Here is a 19,565-nt window from a genome sequence, read left to right as displayed (position 1 = left end):
TTTGGCTTATTACTCCTCTTTCTTTCTGCATTATTTAAAAGATAAGGCTGGGCACAGTGGCTCATGCCTGTAATCCCAGCACTCTGGAAGGCCAAAGTGGGTGGATCACCTGAGGTCAGGAGTTCAAGACCAGCCTGGCCAACATGGCGAAACCCTGTCTCTACTAAAAATACAAAAAAATTAGGTGGGTGTGGTGGCAGGCACCTGTAATCTCAGCTACTCGGGAGGCTGAGGCAGGAGAACCAGGAGGCAGAGGGTACAGTGAGCCGAGACAGCGCCACTGCACTCCAGCCTGGGCCAACAACAGCGAGACTCTGTCTAAACAAAAAAAAAAAGACAATGCATAATGTAAGAATTATAAGTCTATGATAACGGGCATACAATGTATAAAGATGTATTTTGTAGTAACAAATTACAAAAGACGTAATTATTTTGTAATTACATTATTACAAATGTAATAATGGTGGGCGACACTAAGCTATATAGTCTTTTGGATACACTTGAAACTGAATTGTTACAAACTAAGATGTTAATTATAACCTCCAGGGTAACCCTTAAGAAAATAATACACAGTAAAAATGTGTACAACAGCTGGGGTATATCATCATCCTATTCAGAAATAGCCAGAAACAAATGTCTTTAACATCCTAAGAGTCAATGAGCTCAAACCTATATATGTTGAGAGTCTCCCCTGGCTGAGAGAACGCTTTTCTCCAGAACAAAAATAATTAAAACTTAGAGGAAATGCTGGACACACAAAAGAAGGACCTAACTTGCTTGAATGACTTTTAAGGACCGAAAGCAGATAATGACTTAACAATACAGTAAAAAAACAAACTCTGGTACAAATAAGTCACAGAGGAAAACAAAATAAAAAACACAATGGCACAAGACAGGGATGCCCTCTCTCACCACTCCTATTCAACATAGTGTTGGAAGTTCTGGCCAGGGCAATTAGGCAGGAGAAGGAAATAAAGGATATTCAATTAGGAAAAGAGGAAGTCAAATTGTCCCTGTTTGCAGACGACATGATTGTATATCTAGAAAACCCCATTGTCTCAGCCCAAAATCTCCTTAAGCTGATAAGCAACTTCAGCAAAGTCTCAGGATACAAAATCAATGTACAAAAATCACAAGCATTCTTATACACCAACAACAGACAGAGAGCCAAATCATGAGTGAACTCCCATTCACAATTGCTTCAAAGAGAATAAAATACCTAGGAATCCAACTTACAAGGGACGTGAAGGACCTCTTCAAGGAGAACTACAAACCACTGCTCAAGGAAATAAAAGAGGATACAAACAAATGCAAGAACATTCCATGCTCTTGGGTAGCAAGAATCAATATCGTGAAAATGGCCATACTGCCCAAGGTAATTTACAGATTCAATGCCATCCCCATCAAGCTACCAATGACTTTCCTCACAGAACTCGAAAAAACTACTTTAAAGTTCATATGGAACCAAAAAAGAGTCCGCATTGCCAAGTCAATCCTAAGCCAAAAGAACAAAGCTGGAGGGATCACACTACCTAACTTCAAACTATACTACAAGGCTACAGTAACCAAAACAGCATGGTACTGGTACCAAAACAGAGATATAGATCAATGGAACAGAACAGAGCCCTCAGAAATGACGCCGCATCAGAAATGATGCCGCATATCTACAACTATCTGATCTTTGACAAACCTGACAAAAACAAGCAATGGGGAAAGGATTCCCTATTTAATAAATGGTGCTGGGAAAACTGGCTAGCCATATGTAGAAAGCTGAAACTGGATCCCTTCCTTACACCTTATACAAAAATCAATTCAAGATGGCTTAAAGACTTAAACGTTAGACCTAAAACCATAAAAACCCTAGAAGAAAACCTAGGCATTACCATTCAGGACATAGGCATGGGCAAGGACTTCATGTCTAAAACACCAAAAGCAATGGCAACAAAAGCCAAAATTGACAAATGGGATCTAATTAAACTAAAGAGCTTCTGCACAGCAAAGGAAACTACCATCAGAGTAGAACAGGCAACCTACAAAATGGGAGAAAATTTTCGCAACCTACTCATGTGACAAAGGGCTAATATCCAGAATCTACAATGAACTCAAACAAATTTACAAGAAAAAAACAAACAGCCCCATCAAAAAGTGGGCGAAGGACATGAACAGACACTTCTCAAAAGAAGACATTTATGCAGCCAAAAAACACATGAAAAAATGCTCACCATCACTGGCCATCAGAGAAATGCAAATCAAAACCACAATGAGATACCATCTCACACCAGTTAGAATGGCGATCATTAAAAAGTCAGGAAACAACAGGTGCTGGAGAGGATGTGGAGAAATAGGAACACTTTTACACTGTTGGTGGGACTGTAAACTAGTTCAACCCTTGTGGAAGTCAGTGTGGCGATTCCTCAGGGATCTAGAACTAGAAATTCCATTTGACCCAGCCATCCCATTACTGGGTATATACCCAAAGGACTATAAATCATGCTGCTATAAAGACACATGCACACGTATGTTTACTGCGGCACTATTCACAATAGCAAAGACTTGGAACCAAGCCAAATGTCCAACAATGATAGACTGGATTAAGAAAATGTGGCACATATACACACCATGGAATACTATGCAGCCATAAAAAATGATGAGTTCATGTCCTTTGTAGGGACATGGATGAAACTGGAAATCATCATTCTCAGTAAACTATCGCAAGAACAAAAAACCAAAAACCACACATTCTCACTCATAGGTGGGAATTGAACAATGAGAACACATGGACACAGGAAGGGGAACATCACACTCTGGGGACTGTTGTGGGGTGGGGGGAGCGGGGAGGGATAGCATTGGGAGATATACCTAATGCTAGATGACGAGTTAGTGGGTGCAGCGCACCAGCATGGCACATGTATACATATGTAACTAACCTGCACATTGTGCACATGTACCCTAAAACCTAAAGTATAATAATAATAATTAAAAAAAAAAAAAAAACACAAAACTGAGAGGCTGACTATACTCAGCTGTAACTTTTTTTTTTTTGAGACAGTTTCATTCTTGTTGCCCAGGCTGGAGTGCAATGGCACGATCTCGGCTCACCACAACCTCCATCTCCCTGGGTTCAAGCCATTGTCCTGCCTCAGCCTCCCGAGCAGCTGGGTTACAGGCATGCTCTACCACGCCTGGCTAACTTTGTATTTTTAGTAGACACGGGGGTTTCTCCACGTTGGTCAGGCTGGTCTCAAACTCCCAACCTCAGGTGATCTGCCCACTTTGGCCTCCCAAAGTGCTGGATTACAGGCGTGAGCCAACGCACCCAGCCTCATCTGTTACTATCTTATCTTTGGCTCATGCCTCATTCTGACCCACTATAAAACTGGCAGGTAGGCTGGGCGTGGTGGCTCATGTCTGTAATCCCAGCACTTTGGGAGGCTGAGGCAGGCAGATGACCTGAGGTCGGGAGTTCGAGACCAGCCTGACCAACATGGAGAAACCCTGTCTCTACTAAAAACACAAAATTAGCCGGGCGTGGTGGCACATGCCTGTAATCACAGCTACTCGGGAGGCTGAGGCAGAGGTTGCGGTGAGCCAAGATCGCTCCACTGCACTCCAGCCTGGGCAACAAGGACGAAACTCCATCTCAAAAAAAAACAAATTGGCAGGAATTAACTGAGAAAGCCAATAATTTTTCCCCAGGTTTTTTACAGCCTGTATTTGTTTCAAGGCATGTTATGCTTTAAAACCCTAAAACTGTCAGAAAATATATAAAAATAAAAAATGTTCAGTATTAATCTCATGCAAAGGAGATAACACGTCTTGATAACACAGCAAGACTAACTCAGAAAAACTAGTTTAATGTATCTAGTAGTCATTAAAATACATGTAAATCAGATTTCCCTAGTGAAAATCACAAAATAAATGTGATTATCCAAAATGCTTAGAACCAGAAGTGTTTTGTTTTGTTTTGAGATTTTGGAATACTGTATTATACTTGTAGTTGAGCATCCCAAATCTGAAATTTTGAGTGTCATGTTGGCATTCAAAAAGTTCTGGACTTTGGAACAGTTCAGATATCAAATTTTCAAACTGGGATGCTCAACCTGTCATAAACAGTAATTTTTCACTTTATGCTTTCAGTATTCATTTGAAAATTTTTGGACAGCGGGGTCTTTGCACAAATTTAGGATCAATTTTGTTAGGAAAGCCAGCAGTGAAGTTTAGGCCGATGCGGGAGGATCACTTGGGGTCAGGAATTCAAGATCAGTGTGGGAAACATACCAAGACCCCCTCTATACAAAAAACACTTTTAATTAGCTGGGCATGGTGGTGTTCACCTGTAGACCCAATTACTTGGAAAGCTGAGACAGGAGGATTACTTGAACCATGACTGCACCACTGCACTCCAGCCTGGGTGATACAGCAAGACCCCATCTCTCAAAAATAGAGTGACAGGGATGAATGTAAAAAGTACACACTACTTACAAAAAAAAAAGAAAAAAAGTTAGGTATACAAATGTCTAAAGCATATATATTTTTCCCTCTCCGATCCTATCATAGAGGTAATTCATCAATGTTAACAGCTTAATATGTACCCTTTCATAATTCTTTGTTTATATAAACATGCATAAAGCATTTCTGTATTTTAACAGAATTATATTAAATATATTACATAAAATCTTCCCTAGTCAACAGGTATTGGTATACTTCACTTTTTAATGGATACAACACTACTTATTCAACCACCCCCTTCTGATGTACATTTATGTTCCCACTTCTTGCCATTACACACAATCTTGCTATGATCACTCTTTTTTTTTTTTTAGTAGAGACAAGGTAGTAGTGCCTTCTATAGGATATATTCCTATAAGTGGGAGTAACTGTGTCAAGGGCCATGTGCATTTTAACTGTAAGAGATGACAGATTATTTATAAAAATGTGGCAATACACATTCCTATTATACTGTTTGGGTGCATCCATTTTGCTGCATCTTCAACAATCCCAGATATTACATATGTATTGTATTTTATTTTTGCAATCAGATGAGCTAAAAATGACATCTGTTTTCCTTTACAGCTTCTGGGAAGTCTTTTCCCACACTGAGATTATATTTCCTGTATTTTCTCTCAATATTTTTATAGTTTCAAGTTTTTATATTTAAATCTTTAGTTCATTTGAACATTTGAGTATGTGAAGGATCTATATTTTTCCATATAAATTACATCATCCCCCACTAATGAAAGCTTATTCCTCATGTTTATCATAATTGAATTCCCATTTGTCTGAATCTATTCTGAGATTCTTTATTCTGTAATTGTGTATTTCTATACCAATATCAAAAACTGAAAGAGGACAAGGAACACAAACCTTTCATCTAGATTCATCAGTCTTTTACCTGTTTTCTCTATTTTTTTTTTTTTTTTTGCTTAACCATTTGATAAGTTGCAGGTATGATCTTTCAACCTCAACTATTTCAATTTTTTAATTTTTTTTTTTTTTTTTTTTGAGACGGAGTCTCACTCTGTCACCCAGGCTGGAGTGCAGTGGCACAATCTCGGCTCACCGCAACCTCCACCTCCCGAGTTTAAGTGCTTTTCCTGTCTCAGCCTCCCGAGTAGCTGGGACTACAGGCGCATGCCCCCATGACACACTAATTTTTGCATTTTTAGTAGACATGGGGTTTTGTCATGTTGGCCAGGCTGGTCTCGAACTCCTGACCTCATGATCCGCCCACCTCAGCCTCCCAAAGTGCTGGGATTACAGGCATGAGCCACCGCGCCTGGCCTGTGATTTCTATTTCCAAAGTACAAGAATGATGTATATATATTACACTCATCTTTTTTACTTAATCTGTTCAATTCTGAAAGTGGTTTATCGAAGTCCTCTACTACAGTAGATAGAATATGTGACCCAGTCTGAGAATTTTTGTCTCATAAGGAATTAACTTTTTTTTTTTTTGAGACAGAGTCTCGCTTTGCTGCCGAGGCTGGAGTGCAGTGGCACGATCTCAGCTCACTGCAATCTCTGCCTCCAGGGTTCAAGCAATTCTCCTGCCTCAGCCTCCAGAGTAGCTGAGATTACAGGCGGCCACCACCACACCTGGCTTTTATTTCTTATTTTTATTTTTATTATTTTTTTTTTGAGATGGAGTCTCACTCTGTCGCCAGGCTGGAGTGTAGTGGCGCAATCTCGGATCACTGCAACCTCTGCCTCCCGCGTTCAAGTGATTCTCCTGCCTCAGCCTCCCGAGTAGCTGGGATCACAGGTGCACGCCACCATGTCCAGCTAACTTTTGTATTTTTAGTAGAAACAGGGTTTCACCTGGTCTCAATCTCTTGACTTTGTGATCCGCCTGTCTCAGCCTCCCAAAGTGCTGGAATTACAGGTGTGAGACACTGTGCCCAGCCAGGAATTAACATTTTTGATAACTGATGTTTCGTTTTATGTCTTTCATAATAATTTCATGTTTACTTTTCTTATGCTTTTTTCAAGTGTTCTATTAACTATTTCTTTCCTATAGCATTTATTTTCCTACATTTAATAACTTTAACTATTTTCCTATCAATTAAAAATGTACTCCAAGGGCGGGAGGCAGTGGCTCATGCCTGTAATCCCAGCACTTTGGGAGGCTGAGGCGCTTGGATCACAAGGTCAGGAGATCGAGACCATCCTGGCCAACATGGCGAAACCCAGTATCTACTAAAAATACAAAAATTAGCCAGGCATGGTGGTGTGAGCTTGTAGTCCTAGCTAGTCAGGAGGCTGAGGCAGGAGAATTGCTTGAACCCGGGAGGCGGAGGTTGCAGTGAGCTAAGATCACACCACTGTACTCCAGCCTGGGCGACAGAGCGAGACTCCGTCTCAGAGAAAAAACTACAACAACAACAACAAAAAACAACTCTATACACCCATTTAGAATGCCTTTCCTTCTCCAATATACCCAACCCAATGCCTACTCTGAGCCAAGGCAGGCCCTTTAAAATTATTTTACTTACACACTTCTTCCCTCCCCAATCTTCAGTTTTGTGGAAGTTAGCACTGGTAGATTCCTACTATTAGGTGTTCTCTTACTATGTTTTAAAATAATTTTTGAATTGAATACTTGACAATTCACATTATCATCCATTTATATTTTACTGAATTCATCACTCAGGCCAGGCACGGTGGCTCACGCTTGTAATCCCAGCACTTTGGGAGGCTGAGGCAGGAGAATTGCTTGAACCTGGGAGGCAGAGGTTGCAGTGAGCCAAGATTGTGCCCTGCACTTCAGCCTAAGCTATAAGTGTGAAACTCCAACTTAAAAAAAAAAAAAAAAAAAGATACAAAGATTAGCCGGGCGTGGCCAGGCACAGTGGCTCACACCTGTAATCCCAGCACTTTGGGAGGCTGAGGTGGGCAGATCATGGGGTCAGGAGATCTAGACTATCTTGGCTAACACGGTGAAACCCCATATCTACTAAAAATACAAAAAAAAATTAGCCAAGTGTGGTGGTGGGCACCTGTAGTCCCAGCTACTCGGGAGGCTGAGGCAGGAAATTGGCGTGAACCCGGGAGGCAGAGCTTGCAGTCAGCTGAGACCACGCCACTGCACTCCAACTTGGGCGACAGAGCGAGACTCCATCTCAAACAAACAAACAAAAAAAATTAGCCAGGCTTGGTGGTGCTCCCCTGTTGTCCCAGCTACTCAGAAGGCTGAGGCAGGAGAATTGCTTGAGCCTGGGAGGCAGAGGCTGCAGTGAGCCAAGATCACGCCACTGCACTCCAGCCTGGGTGACACTGCAAGACCCTGTCTCAAAAAATAAAAATAAATAAGTAAATTCACCACTCGTAGTTCTTTTTTTTTTGACATGGAGTCTCACTCTGTTGCCCAGGCTAAAGTGCAGCTGCACGATCTCGGGTCACTGTAACCTCTGCCTCCTGAGTAGCTGGAATTACAAGTGTGCAACACCATGCCTGTGCCTGGCTAATTTCTGTATTTTTAGCAGAGATGGGGTTTCACTATGTTGGCCAGGCTCGTCTCGAACTCCTGAACTCAGGTGATCCACCCACCTCGGCCTCCCAAAGTGCTGGGATTACAGATATGAGCCACCACACCGGCCACTCATAATTGTTTCTTATATTCATCATCTTCCCAACTTCCTATCTTTGTAAAATAGTTCAAAATGCTACCTGAGGATTTATCATTCTAAGCCAGTGTCCAAAACATCTTTTGCCTTCATGTTTGAATAAAAATGTTGTATGGCCTGGCATGGTGGCTCAGGCCTGTAATCCCACCACTTTGGGAGGCCAAGGTGGGTGGATCATTTGAGGTCAGGAGTTCTAGAAAAGCCTGGCCAATATGGTGAAACCTTGCCTCTACCAAAAACACAAAAATTAGCCGGGCTTGGTGGTGGGCGCCAGTAGTGTCAGCTACTCAGGAGGTTGAGGCAGGAGAATCGCTTGAACTCGGGAGGTGGAGGTAGCAGTGAGCCAAGATCACTCCACTGCACTCCAGCCTGGGTGACAGAGCGAAACTGTGTGGGGAAAAAAAAAAAAAAAAAGTTGTAACATGAGTATTTCCATGTAAATGTCCTAAAAAATTAGTTGTAACAGAATTCTGAGATGTCTGTGCTTCCTGTTGATAATCTATTGTCAATAATTCCAACTTTCAATGTTGTAGAAAATCAATTTTCTTTCCTTTTAAAAATCCTGTTCTAGGCTGGGTGCAGTGGCTCACGCCTATAATCCTAGCACTTTGGGAGGCCAAGGGAGGTGGATCACTTGAGGTGAGGAGTTTGAGACCGGCCCTGGCCAACATGGTGAAACCCCATCTCTACTAATACAAAAAATAAGCCAGGCATGGTGGCGCACAGCTGTAGTCCCAGCTACTCGGGAGCCTGAGGCAGGAGCACTGCTTGAACCTAGGAGGCAGAGGTTGCAGTGAGCTGAGATGGTGCATTCCAGCCTGAGCAACAGAGTGAGACTGCATCTCAAAAAATAAAAATAAGCCGGGCACAGCGGCTCACGCCTGTAATCCCAGCACTTTGGGAGGCCAAAGCGGGTGGATCACGAGGTCAAGAGATTGAGGCCATCCTGGCCAACTTGGGTGAAACCCCGTCTCTAAAAATACAAAAATTAGCTGGACATGGTGGTGCATGCTTGTGGCCCCAGCTACTCGGGAGGCTGAGGCAGGAGAATTGCTTGAACCTGGGAAGCAGAGGTTGCAGTGAGCTGAGATGGTGCCACTGCATTCCAACCTGAGCAACAGAGTGAGACTGTATCTCAAAAAATAAAAATAGGCCAGGTGCGGTGGCTCACGCCTGTAATCCCAACACTTTGGGAGGCCAAGAGGGGTGGATCATGAGGTCAAGAGATTGAAACCATCCTGGCCAACATGGTGAAACTCCGTCTCTAAAAATACAAAAATTAGCTGGATGTGGTAGCACATGCTTGTAGTCTCAGCTACTGGGGAGGCTGAGGCAGGAGAATCACTGGAACCTGGGAGGCGGAGGTTGCAGTGAGCTGAGATTGCGCCACTACACTCCAGCCTGGCGACAGAGCGAATCTCTGTCTCAAAAAAATAAATAAAAATTTTAAAATCCTGTTCTAGATGACAGCTTAAGATGTTTTAACAAATTCATATATTTCACCAGATTTTGGTTAGGTAAGAGCAATTTTTTTCCCAGTACTACTGCCTAGAAGTCAGCAAACCCTTTCAGTTTATCAACTTAGGGCTTTATTGTGTCTTCAGCTGTTTTTTCCCTCCTGAAATGCCTCTTAGACACATTGGTTTCCAGCAGTGTCCTTTTATATTGTCTATGGAATTTTAAAATACAGAAGTCTTTTAGGTTTTACAATCTTTCTCCACTAGTTTCATCTTTTAAGAATTCTCATTAAAATTCAAATATAGGCCTGGCGCGGTGGCTCATGCCTGTAATCCCAGCATTTTGGGAGGCCGAGGCGGGCAGATCACAAACAAGGTCAGGAGATTGAGACCATCCTGACTAACACGGTGAAACCACGTCTCTCCTAAAAATACAAAAAATTAGCCAGGCATGGTGGCAAGCGCCTGTAGTCCCAGCTACTCAGGAGGCTGAGGCAAGAGAATGGCGTGAACCCGGGAGGCGGAGCTTGCAGTGAGTTGAGATCGCGCCACTGCACTCAGGCCTGGGCGACAGAGCGAGACTCTGTCTCAAAAAAAAACAAAAACAAAATTCAAGTATAGTTTTCTTCTGTTTCTTTCATTAATCTACTCCATAGGCACCATCTTTTCTCATTCCCTTGGACTCTGTTTTGAACCACTGTGATCCTTACCTTATTTGCATATTTTTTTTTAATCGTATTTTACGCATATATACGTTTAAGCATACTTCCTTTGGCAGTTAAAGAGGATCCCGACATTTTTCAGTTGGTCTGTTTTCCACTCTTAAGTCTGTGAAAAGGACCGAATTTTTTGTTTTACTATTTGGCGCAATAAGGTAACGATTAAAAAACATGGGCTCTGGGCTGGGCGCAGTGGCTCACGCCTGTAATCCCAGCACTTTGGGAGGCCAAGGCCGTTGGATCACAAGGTCAGGAGATCGAGATCATCCTGGCTAACACAGTGAAACCCCGTCTCTACTAAAAATACAAAAACAAAATTAGCCAGGCATGGTGGCGGGCGCAGCTACTCGGGAGGCTGAGGCAGAAGAATGGCGTGAACCCTGGAGGTGGAGCGTGCAGTGAGCCGAGATCGCGCCACTGCATTCCAGCCTGGGCAACAGAGCAAGACTCTGTTTCAAAAACAGCAACAACAACAACAAAAAACCCATGGGCTCTGGAACCAGGCTGCTTAACTAACTGTGTGACCATGGCAAGTTATTTAACCTGAGTCTTGGTTTCCTCATCCATTACATGGGAATTAATAATAGTACCTAGTTAGAGAACCTGGCACATAACAATTGGCATTAACTATCTCGGTGATTAAATATTTAAGGCAGTTAAAGGTCTCTAGACCAAGGGACAAGGTAAAAATTAGAGATCTTAAATCTACAGAGGTGAAACAATGTCACAGGAAAATCCCAAAGTCTACCCTAATCTCAACTGTAGTGTAACAAGGGTAATTAGGTGAGAGCAAGAATGGGTCATCCTTACTCATAAAAGCTCAAGTACATTAGAAATGCCACCAAATTTATACAAACTGATATAAGAAGCAGAGGCTATTCAAATCCTCCAAACGTGTGCCCATCCAATATGGTGGCCATCGGCTACACAGATCTACTTAATTAAAATTTAGTTCTTCATTTACACTAGCCACATCTCAAGTGCTCATAACCACACACAGTACCTACATCATTGGACAGCACCACTCTAAACAATGAAAAAATTAAGAAAAAAGGGAGTTTTTTGGAACTGAACCTTAGCCTATATCGAATGCAAACTATTCATGCACCTATGCAACAGGTGGTCAAGATCACAAAGGCAATGACTTGGACAACTTTAATCTTAGACCCCAGTCAGAAGACGTAGGTTCAAATCCCAGCTATGCTACATAGCCACCTTAAAGTACCCTAGACCTGTCACTAAATCACACAGCACCACATAATGGTTAAGAGCATAGAATCTCTGGACTATCTGGATTTGAATTCCGACTATCACTAACTCTGTGACATTGGGAAAGTTACTTCACATCTCATTTGTTATCTTCATTTTACAGTAGGGCCTACCTTCTAGCTATGTTGTGGATCAAATTAGTTAATATTTGTAAAGGCAATTAGAACAATGCCTGGCATTGTTGTTATATAAATATTTGCTAAATAAAAATAATTTTTCAGGCTTCTATTTCCTTAATTCCCAAGAGGGCAAGATAAAACTTGCTCTGTTGGGAGGCCAAGGAGGGGGCGGATCACAAAGTCAGGAGATCGAGACCATCCTGGCTAACACGGTGAAACCCTGTCTCTACTAAAAATACAAAAAATTAGCCAGGCGTGGTGGCAAGCGCCTGTAGTCCCAGCTACTAGGGAGGCGGAGGCAGGAGAATCGCTTGAACCCGGGGAGGCGGAGGTTGCAGTGAGCCAATTGCGCCACTGCACTCCAGCACTCCAGCCTGGCGACAGAGTGAGACTCCATCTCAAAACAAAACAAAACAAAAAAAACTTGCTCTGCCCATTTCACATGTTTCATGATAATGACAATAGGATATAAATTACAAGAAAATGTTTTAAAAGCACAAAAGGTTATTAGATTACAAGGGGGCAGAGGTCTTGCCTTCCACATTCTTTAATCTCCCACAGTATCAACCAAATTGCTGTGCTAAGTGTTCATTTAATTTTAAGTTTTTCACTAAAACTGGAGCGTCACACTCTAGAGTCATAAAGTGATAAACCTGAATAAGGTGCAGAGTGCTTATTTAAGGAAAAGCCTGCTATAAACTCATTCTGACCAAAAGAGAGTGAAATTAACTACCTCAATTTGAGTTCCTAAGGAGCAACATGCACAGCCTTGAATCATTAGAGGAAATCTCCATTCCCTAACTTCCATCCCCTAAAGAGACACAAGTGGGCTCTATAGTTCTTGTCAAGTTACCTATCCTGTGATTTTTTTTGTGTGTGTGTGAAAAAGTTTTATTCAAGTTCACAACTGACAAGTAGTATAAACAGACTAATTTTCCCCAAATATCCTGTCTTTCACTAACTGGAAACAGAATCACAAAAGCAAATAGTGGAGTCTCATTAAAAATTATTGTAGAGAATTTTTACTTATTGCAAACATAACCTACGCCAGAAGAAATTTCAAAAGCGACTTAATGAAAATATAAACCAACACCTGATCTAACTGCGCTAATGAAATCTGTGAATAAACAAAGCCACCACGTTCCAACATTAGCCAGCACACCCAACAAGAGCATCTACTTTCCGTTGAAATAAACGTCAAAGGCTGTCAACTGCTACACCTTCCAAGGCAAATTGGAAGCCAAATTCTTTCTAGAGTTTGGGGTTTTTATGAGTTGATACGGGTGCCAAATCAGGGAAAAGAGAAACAAAAGGAAGCAGGTAAGACCCCTTTTAGGAGTCACTAACAAATATCACTGCTGGCTGCTGCAACAAATGTTTTGAAGACCTAAGTTCACCACAAGCCTTATTTATTTCTGATGGCGGTGGTTGGGAAGGAGGAGAGTAAGCACAGAAAATTATTAAAAGGTAAGAGGACTTTAAAGTTCATCTAACTCAACGCCCTCCTAGGGTAAGGGTTCCCAGTACCCCAAAGGTTCTTTTTTCCGGGGCATGAGCTACAATACAACCAAAAATAAGAGGTAGCGATGGCGAAGAAACGGGAGAAAGACGATCTTCTGATCAGGCCCGTCGACGGTTGCAGCGTTCCCCCAGGACGCCAAGAGCCCGCCAGTCCCTCCGCCCCTCGCTCCCCAAACCCCAGCCTCGGCTGAGGCGCGCACGCGCAGCAAGTACGGGCTGCGCGTGGCGACGCGCAGGCGTAAAGTGGGTAGAAACAATGAGCTTTGTTGCCGAGGCGGTGGGGGGGGGGGGGGCAGGGGAAAAGGTACCCGGCGGAGGGATAAAGGACCGGGAGAATGGGGAACAGGAGAAAGTGCTATCCCGGCAACCCTCGCGCCACTGAGGACCCGGATAGAGAGCTGCGAGATCCAAATCATTAATAATGACAATGAAAAAAAAAAGGGACGGCCATGTCTCGGAGAAGACAGAGACGAAGTCGGCCCAAGCTTATCCTTCAAACTTGGTGGAAAGAGGCAATGAACAACGGAGGCCGCAAGGGACTCGGTGGCCAACCACCCAGAGAACCCTTTAGGCCCCTCTGTCGTCGCCGACGTGCTGTCCCTCGACCTCCGCACCCCTGTCGCCATTCTGCCCGAGGGGACCCCTCACCCAATGCACAGCAGCGGGGACGGCAGCCAACGAATCCTGTCGGCCTCCGCGGATCTCCACAGGCAGCGCCGCTCCCCCGCTCGACGTGCGCTTCGCCCGCCGCCTCCCTTCTCCAGTCCAAACAAACACCCCAGCCCGGAAGTGACTTCACTTCCGTCGCCGCCAGCCCCGCCCTCTTGTTCTGTCAGCTCTGCCCTCCGAAGCCACTAGAGGGCGCGCGCGAGAACGCGCGACCCCGAAGGCTGTCTCCAACGCTGCACACGTGTGCACGCGCAACAGCCTTTCCAGAGCGCCCCTACGGCCGGCTACCGGGTGTAGCAGGAACGCTGTCGCACGTTCTCTCTGGGAGGCAGGAATGGGGGCGTACCCGTCCATCTTCCGAGAATGATGATATGCAATGAGTGAGGCAGCTGGGGACTGAAGAGCACCCTGACAAGATACACAGGCGTGGACTTTTACAGACATCACACACACCCCCCCCAAAACGTAATACTTAGATAATGACATAGCACACACACACCCGTACACACCCCAAGAATGATACACAATGTCACACAAACAGCGACATGCACTGAGTCACGTCAAGATCCTGACACAGAAAAATAATTAAAGGAAATCACAGAGGCGTACTAAATGATATGCAAACACCCGCACTCAGACACGTGCAGGCTCAAAAACACACTTTTTGAAGCTGGATGCAAACGCAAAATACAAATACATGTGCAACTTCTTTGTGGCTAAAGGAGGAAATGCCCTGTCCACACAGGATAGAAGTGTGTGACCTCCGGGTTCAAGAATTTCGTAGTCCGTGATCCCGGGTGCACTGGCCCCATAGTTATTCTTACCCATGCTTCCTTCCTGTCATCGTTGACAAGCCCCAAGATATATTTCTAGTGACACTAAACAATGTAAAGAAGAGAGTATGTTTTTGTTTTGTTTTGTTTTTTTGAGGCGGAGTCTGGCTCTCTTGCCCAGGCTGGAGTGCAGTGGCGCCATCTCAGCTCACTGCAACCTCCGCCTCCCGGGTTCAAGCGATTCTCCTGCCACAGCCTCCCAAGTAGCTGGGACTACAGGCGCACGCCACCACACCCGGCCAATTTTTGTACTTTTAGTAGAGATAGGGGTTTCACCGTGTTGGCCAGGATGGTCTTGATCTCCTGACCTCGTGATCCACCCGCCTCCGCCTCTCAAAGTGCTAGGATTACAGGTGTGAGCCACCGCACCCAGCCGAGAGTATGTGTTTTACAAATCTGGATGTTCAAATGTGTAGATACTATCTTTGAAAGAGGGACACGAACTAATTTCTTCCCTTTGGAGAGGGAAAATGACCGACTAGGAAATGGGTGCAAATAACTATCTTTTTCTCCTGAAAAATTTGAATCTTTTAAGAACTATATGCTTGTAGTATTTACTAAGACAAAAAATTCCCTCCATGGGAAAGCTTGAATTTAGAAACAGGGTTGTTCCTCTTGAGAGCTATTTCATTCACTGAATACTGTTCTGGGCCAGTGCAAAGCCCCAAAGAAATGAATGCAGATGGTTCTGCCCTAGCTCCTGGGTCAACCACCTTGGCAGCACTTACAGATCTATATTCTAAACTGTGAAGATAAGCTATCAATCTGAGGCTGGAGGAAGTCTGAACAGAACAAAATAGGTATTTATATAGTCTGAGATGACTCAGACTCTCTTTTTAAGACACAGTCTTCCATCACCCGGGCTGGAGTGCAGTGGCATGATCACGGCTCACTACAGCCGCAACCTCCCTGGCTCAAGCAATCCTCAAACCTCAGCTTGCGAAGTAGCTGAGACCGCAGGTGTGTACCACCATGCCTGGCTAATTTTTGAATTTTTTGTAGAAATGAGGTTTTGCCACATTGCCCAGGCTGGTCTTGAACTCCTGGGCTCAAATGATCTGCCCGCTTCAGCTTCTCAAGGTGCTGGGATTACAGCCGTGAGCCACAGGGTCTGGCCTAACCCAGACTCTCTTAAAAGGTAAACATGAGGCCGGGTGCGGTGGCTCACACCTGTAATCCCAACACTTTGGGAGGCTGAGGCGGGCAGATCATGAGGTCAGGAGTTTGAGACCAGCCTGGCCAACATGGTGAAACCCTGTCTCTAATAAAAATACAAAAATTAGCCGGATGTGGTGGCACACGCCTGTAGTCTCAGCTACCCGCGAGGCTGAGGCAGGAGAATCGCTTGAACCCAGGAGGAGTAGGTTGCAGTGAGCCCAGAGCATACCATTGCATTCCAGCCTGGGTGACAGAGTGAGACTCTGTCTTAAAACAAACAAATAAACAAACAAAAAGGTAAACATGAGATAATTGAATTTGTTATTTAGTGACACAAGCCACTTAACTGGTTATAATAGTAATAAAAAATATTTGATAAATCATGTGAAACACTCAAAGGCCAATGCTGTTTTTCCCACACAAAGGGGTTAAGATCTCAATTTCCAGATCACACTGAGAGTGCACCACAGTGGCTAAGCATCAGGGGCCCAGTATTTCCTTGGCATTCTCTAGACATAAGGACACTCTGCTCACATGCAAAATAAACTTCAATGTAGCAATATTATACTTGGATAGTGATGGTGATGATCTATAAATGGAAAACAAAATAATGAAGGCTAACAAGTTTGCTAATGGTAAGGAGAGAGACTGCAATGGGACCAACAGAGATCCAGTTTTAAAACACTGCAAAAATGTATCTATCTGGTTCACATAGTAACCATCTTAAGATGGAGGTTGAAGTAGAAATCAGAAGGCCCAGGATGGCTATGAGTAGGCCCCCACTGTAAATTACCACCTTCCTACAGACCCCTCATTTCTCATCAATAATGTAAAAAGTATGTACCTTCTTACCCAAACATTCCAAATATAGGAATCTACCCAAATGGACAGATGTAAAGAGAGACATGTAAGAATATTTATAGCCTGGTTATAAAACCCAAAAGATGAAAATGCCTATCAACAGGAAATTGGTTAAATGAATAATGGTGCATTAAAATAGTTATTTAAAATATGTATATTCATTGATATAGAATATATCAATGCTTTTTAAAAGAGCAGGTTGCAAAACAGCATGTTTGTAAAATCTTTCAAAATTTTATATGTAAACAGGCACGAGTAGGTATAAATGCCAAGTATCTGATAGAATGGTCATCAAAATGTTAATAGCAGTATTTCCGGGTGGTCATATTTCTTTTTTTTTTTTTTGAGACGGAGTCTCGCTCTGTAGCCCAGGTGGAGTGCAGTGGCACGATCTTGGCTTACTGCAACCTCTGCTTCCCGGGTCCCAGTTCAAGCGATTCTCCTGCCTCAGCCTCCCAAGTAGCTGAGATTACAGGCGCACACCACCATGCCTAGCTAATTTTTGTATTTTTAGTAGAGACAGGGTTTCACCATGTTGGCAAGGCTTGAACTCCTGACCTCGTGATCCGCCTGCCTCGGCCTCCCAAAGTGCTGGGATTACATGCGTGAGCCACTGCGCCGGCCTTCCTGGTGGTCAGATTTCAAAGGAGTCAATATTTTCTGAATTTTAAAAATATTGTCTAAATTCTCTAGGAAAGCTTGAATTGCATATTGCATTTATAAACAAGAAAACACACCCCCCAAAAATGAACTCTTACATAGGTTCCTATAGTGCTTCGGTAATAGTTCCTATGCTCCTTTGTATCAAGGTAGGCAGAGAATGTAGCTAGCTAGGGTAGGTGCGTAGGGTTGAGTAAGGGCCTAACGCTGCAGGGTAAGCAAAGGTCCCTGCTCTGAATGAGAAAGTGAGGGGATCAAGTATTATTCAACTTTTAAAATGCCTACTTATGCCTGCACTGATCTAGGCACTAAGGAAACACAGACAGTAAGTGGTGGGTTTTCCTAAAAAAGTTGTTTAGTGAAGTTTAAAACTCACCTGGCCTTAAAGAGCCAAACTTGGCCGGACGCGGTGGCTCACGCTTGTAATCCCAGCACTTTGGGAGGCCGAGGCGGGCGGATCATGAGGTCAAGAGATCAAGACCATCCTAGCTAATACAGTGAAACCCAGTTTCTACTAAAAATACAAAAAATTAGCCAGGTGTGGTGGCATGCACCTGTTGCCTTAGCTACTCAGGAGGCTGAGGCAGGAGAATCGCTTGAACCTAGGAGGCAGAGGTTGCAGTGAGCTGAGATCTCGCCACTGCACTCCAGCCTGGGTGACAGAGCAAGACTCTGTCTCGAAAAAAAAAAAAACAGTAAAATATTCTTCGGCCGGGCGCTGTGGCTCACGCCTGTAATCCCAGCACTTTGGGAGGCCGAGGCGGGTGGATCACAAGGTCAGAAGATCGAGACCATCCTGGCTAACATGGTGAAACCCTGTCTTTACTTAAAAAATACAAAAAATTAGCCGGGCTTGGTGGCAGGCCCCTGTAGTCTCAGCTACTCGGGAGGCTGAGGCAGGAGAATGGCATGAACCCGGGAGGCGGAGCTTGCAGTGAGCCGAGATCGCGCCACTGCACTCCAGCCTGGGCAACAGAGAAAGACTCCCTCTCAAAAAAAAAAAAAAAGAGCCAAACTTGTGTAGGTTGAATAGGCAGCACGAGCAGGATTTGGAAAATGTGTAGGTGTAGAATAGGTAAACGTTTTTGCAGAATCATCATGTGTGCCCACAGACGTGCTGAATAACTGGAAAGGCAGAAGCAATTCCTCTTTTCCAGCTGGGAAAACCCTTCCCTGCTGACTTTGTGCAGCTTTTTTTTTTTTTTTTTTTTGAGACGTTGTCTCGCTCTGTCGCCCAGGCTGGAGTGCAGTGGCACGATCTCAGCTCACTGCAAACTCCGCCTCCCAGGTTCACGCCATTCACCTGCCTCAGCCTCTGGAGTAGCTGGGACTACAGGCGCCTGCCACCACGCCCGTCTAATTTTTTTGTATTTTTAGTAGAGACGGGGTTTCACCATGTTAGCCAGGAGCAGCTCAGCTTTTTTTGTTGTTGTTTCCATGTTCAGCTCTCTAGAAGCTTACCTTTTAAAATAAGATGGGCGAGAGATACACTTGGAGTTTCAGCAGAAGCAGCCAAAATCAGGAAAATGAACTAGGAGTTATCATAAAAGTCTCACTATCCTTTACACCAATCATCACTTAAACTGCAGTCCCTTTCCACAGGCTCTCACACCATAAAGCAGGTTTCCCTATTCAAATAGGGCATAGGCTGGGTTCTGTGGCTCACACTTATAATCCCAGCACTTTGGAAGGCCGAGGCAGAAGGAATGCTTGAGGCCAGGAGTTCAAAACTAGCCTGGGAAACTTACCAAAACCCTGTGTTCAGAAAAAATGTAAAAAAATAGCTAAGCATGGTGGCACATTCCTGTAAGTCCCAGTTACTCGCAGGCTGAGGCAGGAGGCTTGCTTGAGCCCAGGAGTTCGAGGCTGCCATGAGCTACTAGTGTGCCACTGCACCCCAACCTGGTAAGGCGGTGAGGCTGTCTCTAAAAAAAAAAAAGGTGGGGGTGGGCCAGGTACAGTGGCTCACGCCTGTAATCCTAGCACTTCGGGAGGCCGAGGTTGGCGAATCACTTGTCAGTTTGAGACCAGCCTGGCCAACATGAGACCCGTCTCTTCTAAAAGTACAAAAATAAAAATTAGCCAGGTGTGGTTGCACACCTGTAGTCACAGCTACTGGGGAGGCTGAGACAGGAGTCACTCAAAACTGGGAGGCGGAGGTTGCAGTGGGCTCTCA

The 19,565-nt window shown here is 44.1% G+C and overlaps 1 protein-coding gene across 4 annotated transcripts in view; it reads right to left on the bottom strand.

Annotated features, from left to right (window-relative positions):
• The window catches only part of PAIP2 (poly(A) binding protein interacting protein 2), a 30,010-nt gene extending 15,711 nt beyond the window's left edge, over window positions 1-14,299 (bottom strand). The window contains exons 1-2 of one of the 4 annotated variants that reach the window (XM_054488886.1): window positions 13,215-13,435; window positions 10,291-10,408 (exon numbers count right to left, since the gene is read on the bottom strand). The gene's annotated coding sequence lies outside the window, so the exon portion shown is untranslated. Of the gene's footprint in view, window positions 1-10,290; window positions 10,409-13,214; window positions 13,436-13,856 lie in introns of those variants that run through there. The other 3 variants (XM_054488885.1, XM_054488888.1, XM_054488887.1) reach the window with 3 other exon arrangements.
• Between the last annotated feature and the right edge of the window lie 5,266 nt (window positions 14,300-19,565).

This window comes from Pongo pygmaeus, chromosome 4, assembly GCF_028885625.2.
Source record: "Pongo pygmaeus isolate AG05252 chromosome 4, NHGRI_mPonPyg2-v2.0_pri, whole genome shotgun sequence".
In the NCBI taxonomy this organism is placed as follows: domain Eukaryota; kingdom Metazoa; phylum Chordata; class Mammalia; order Primates; family Hominidae; genus Pongo; species Pongo pygmaeus.
The sequence above is the reverse complement of the archived record's forward strand: the minus strand, read 5'-3'. Positions and strand labels throughout refer to the sequence as shown.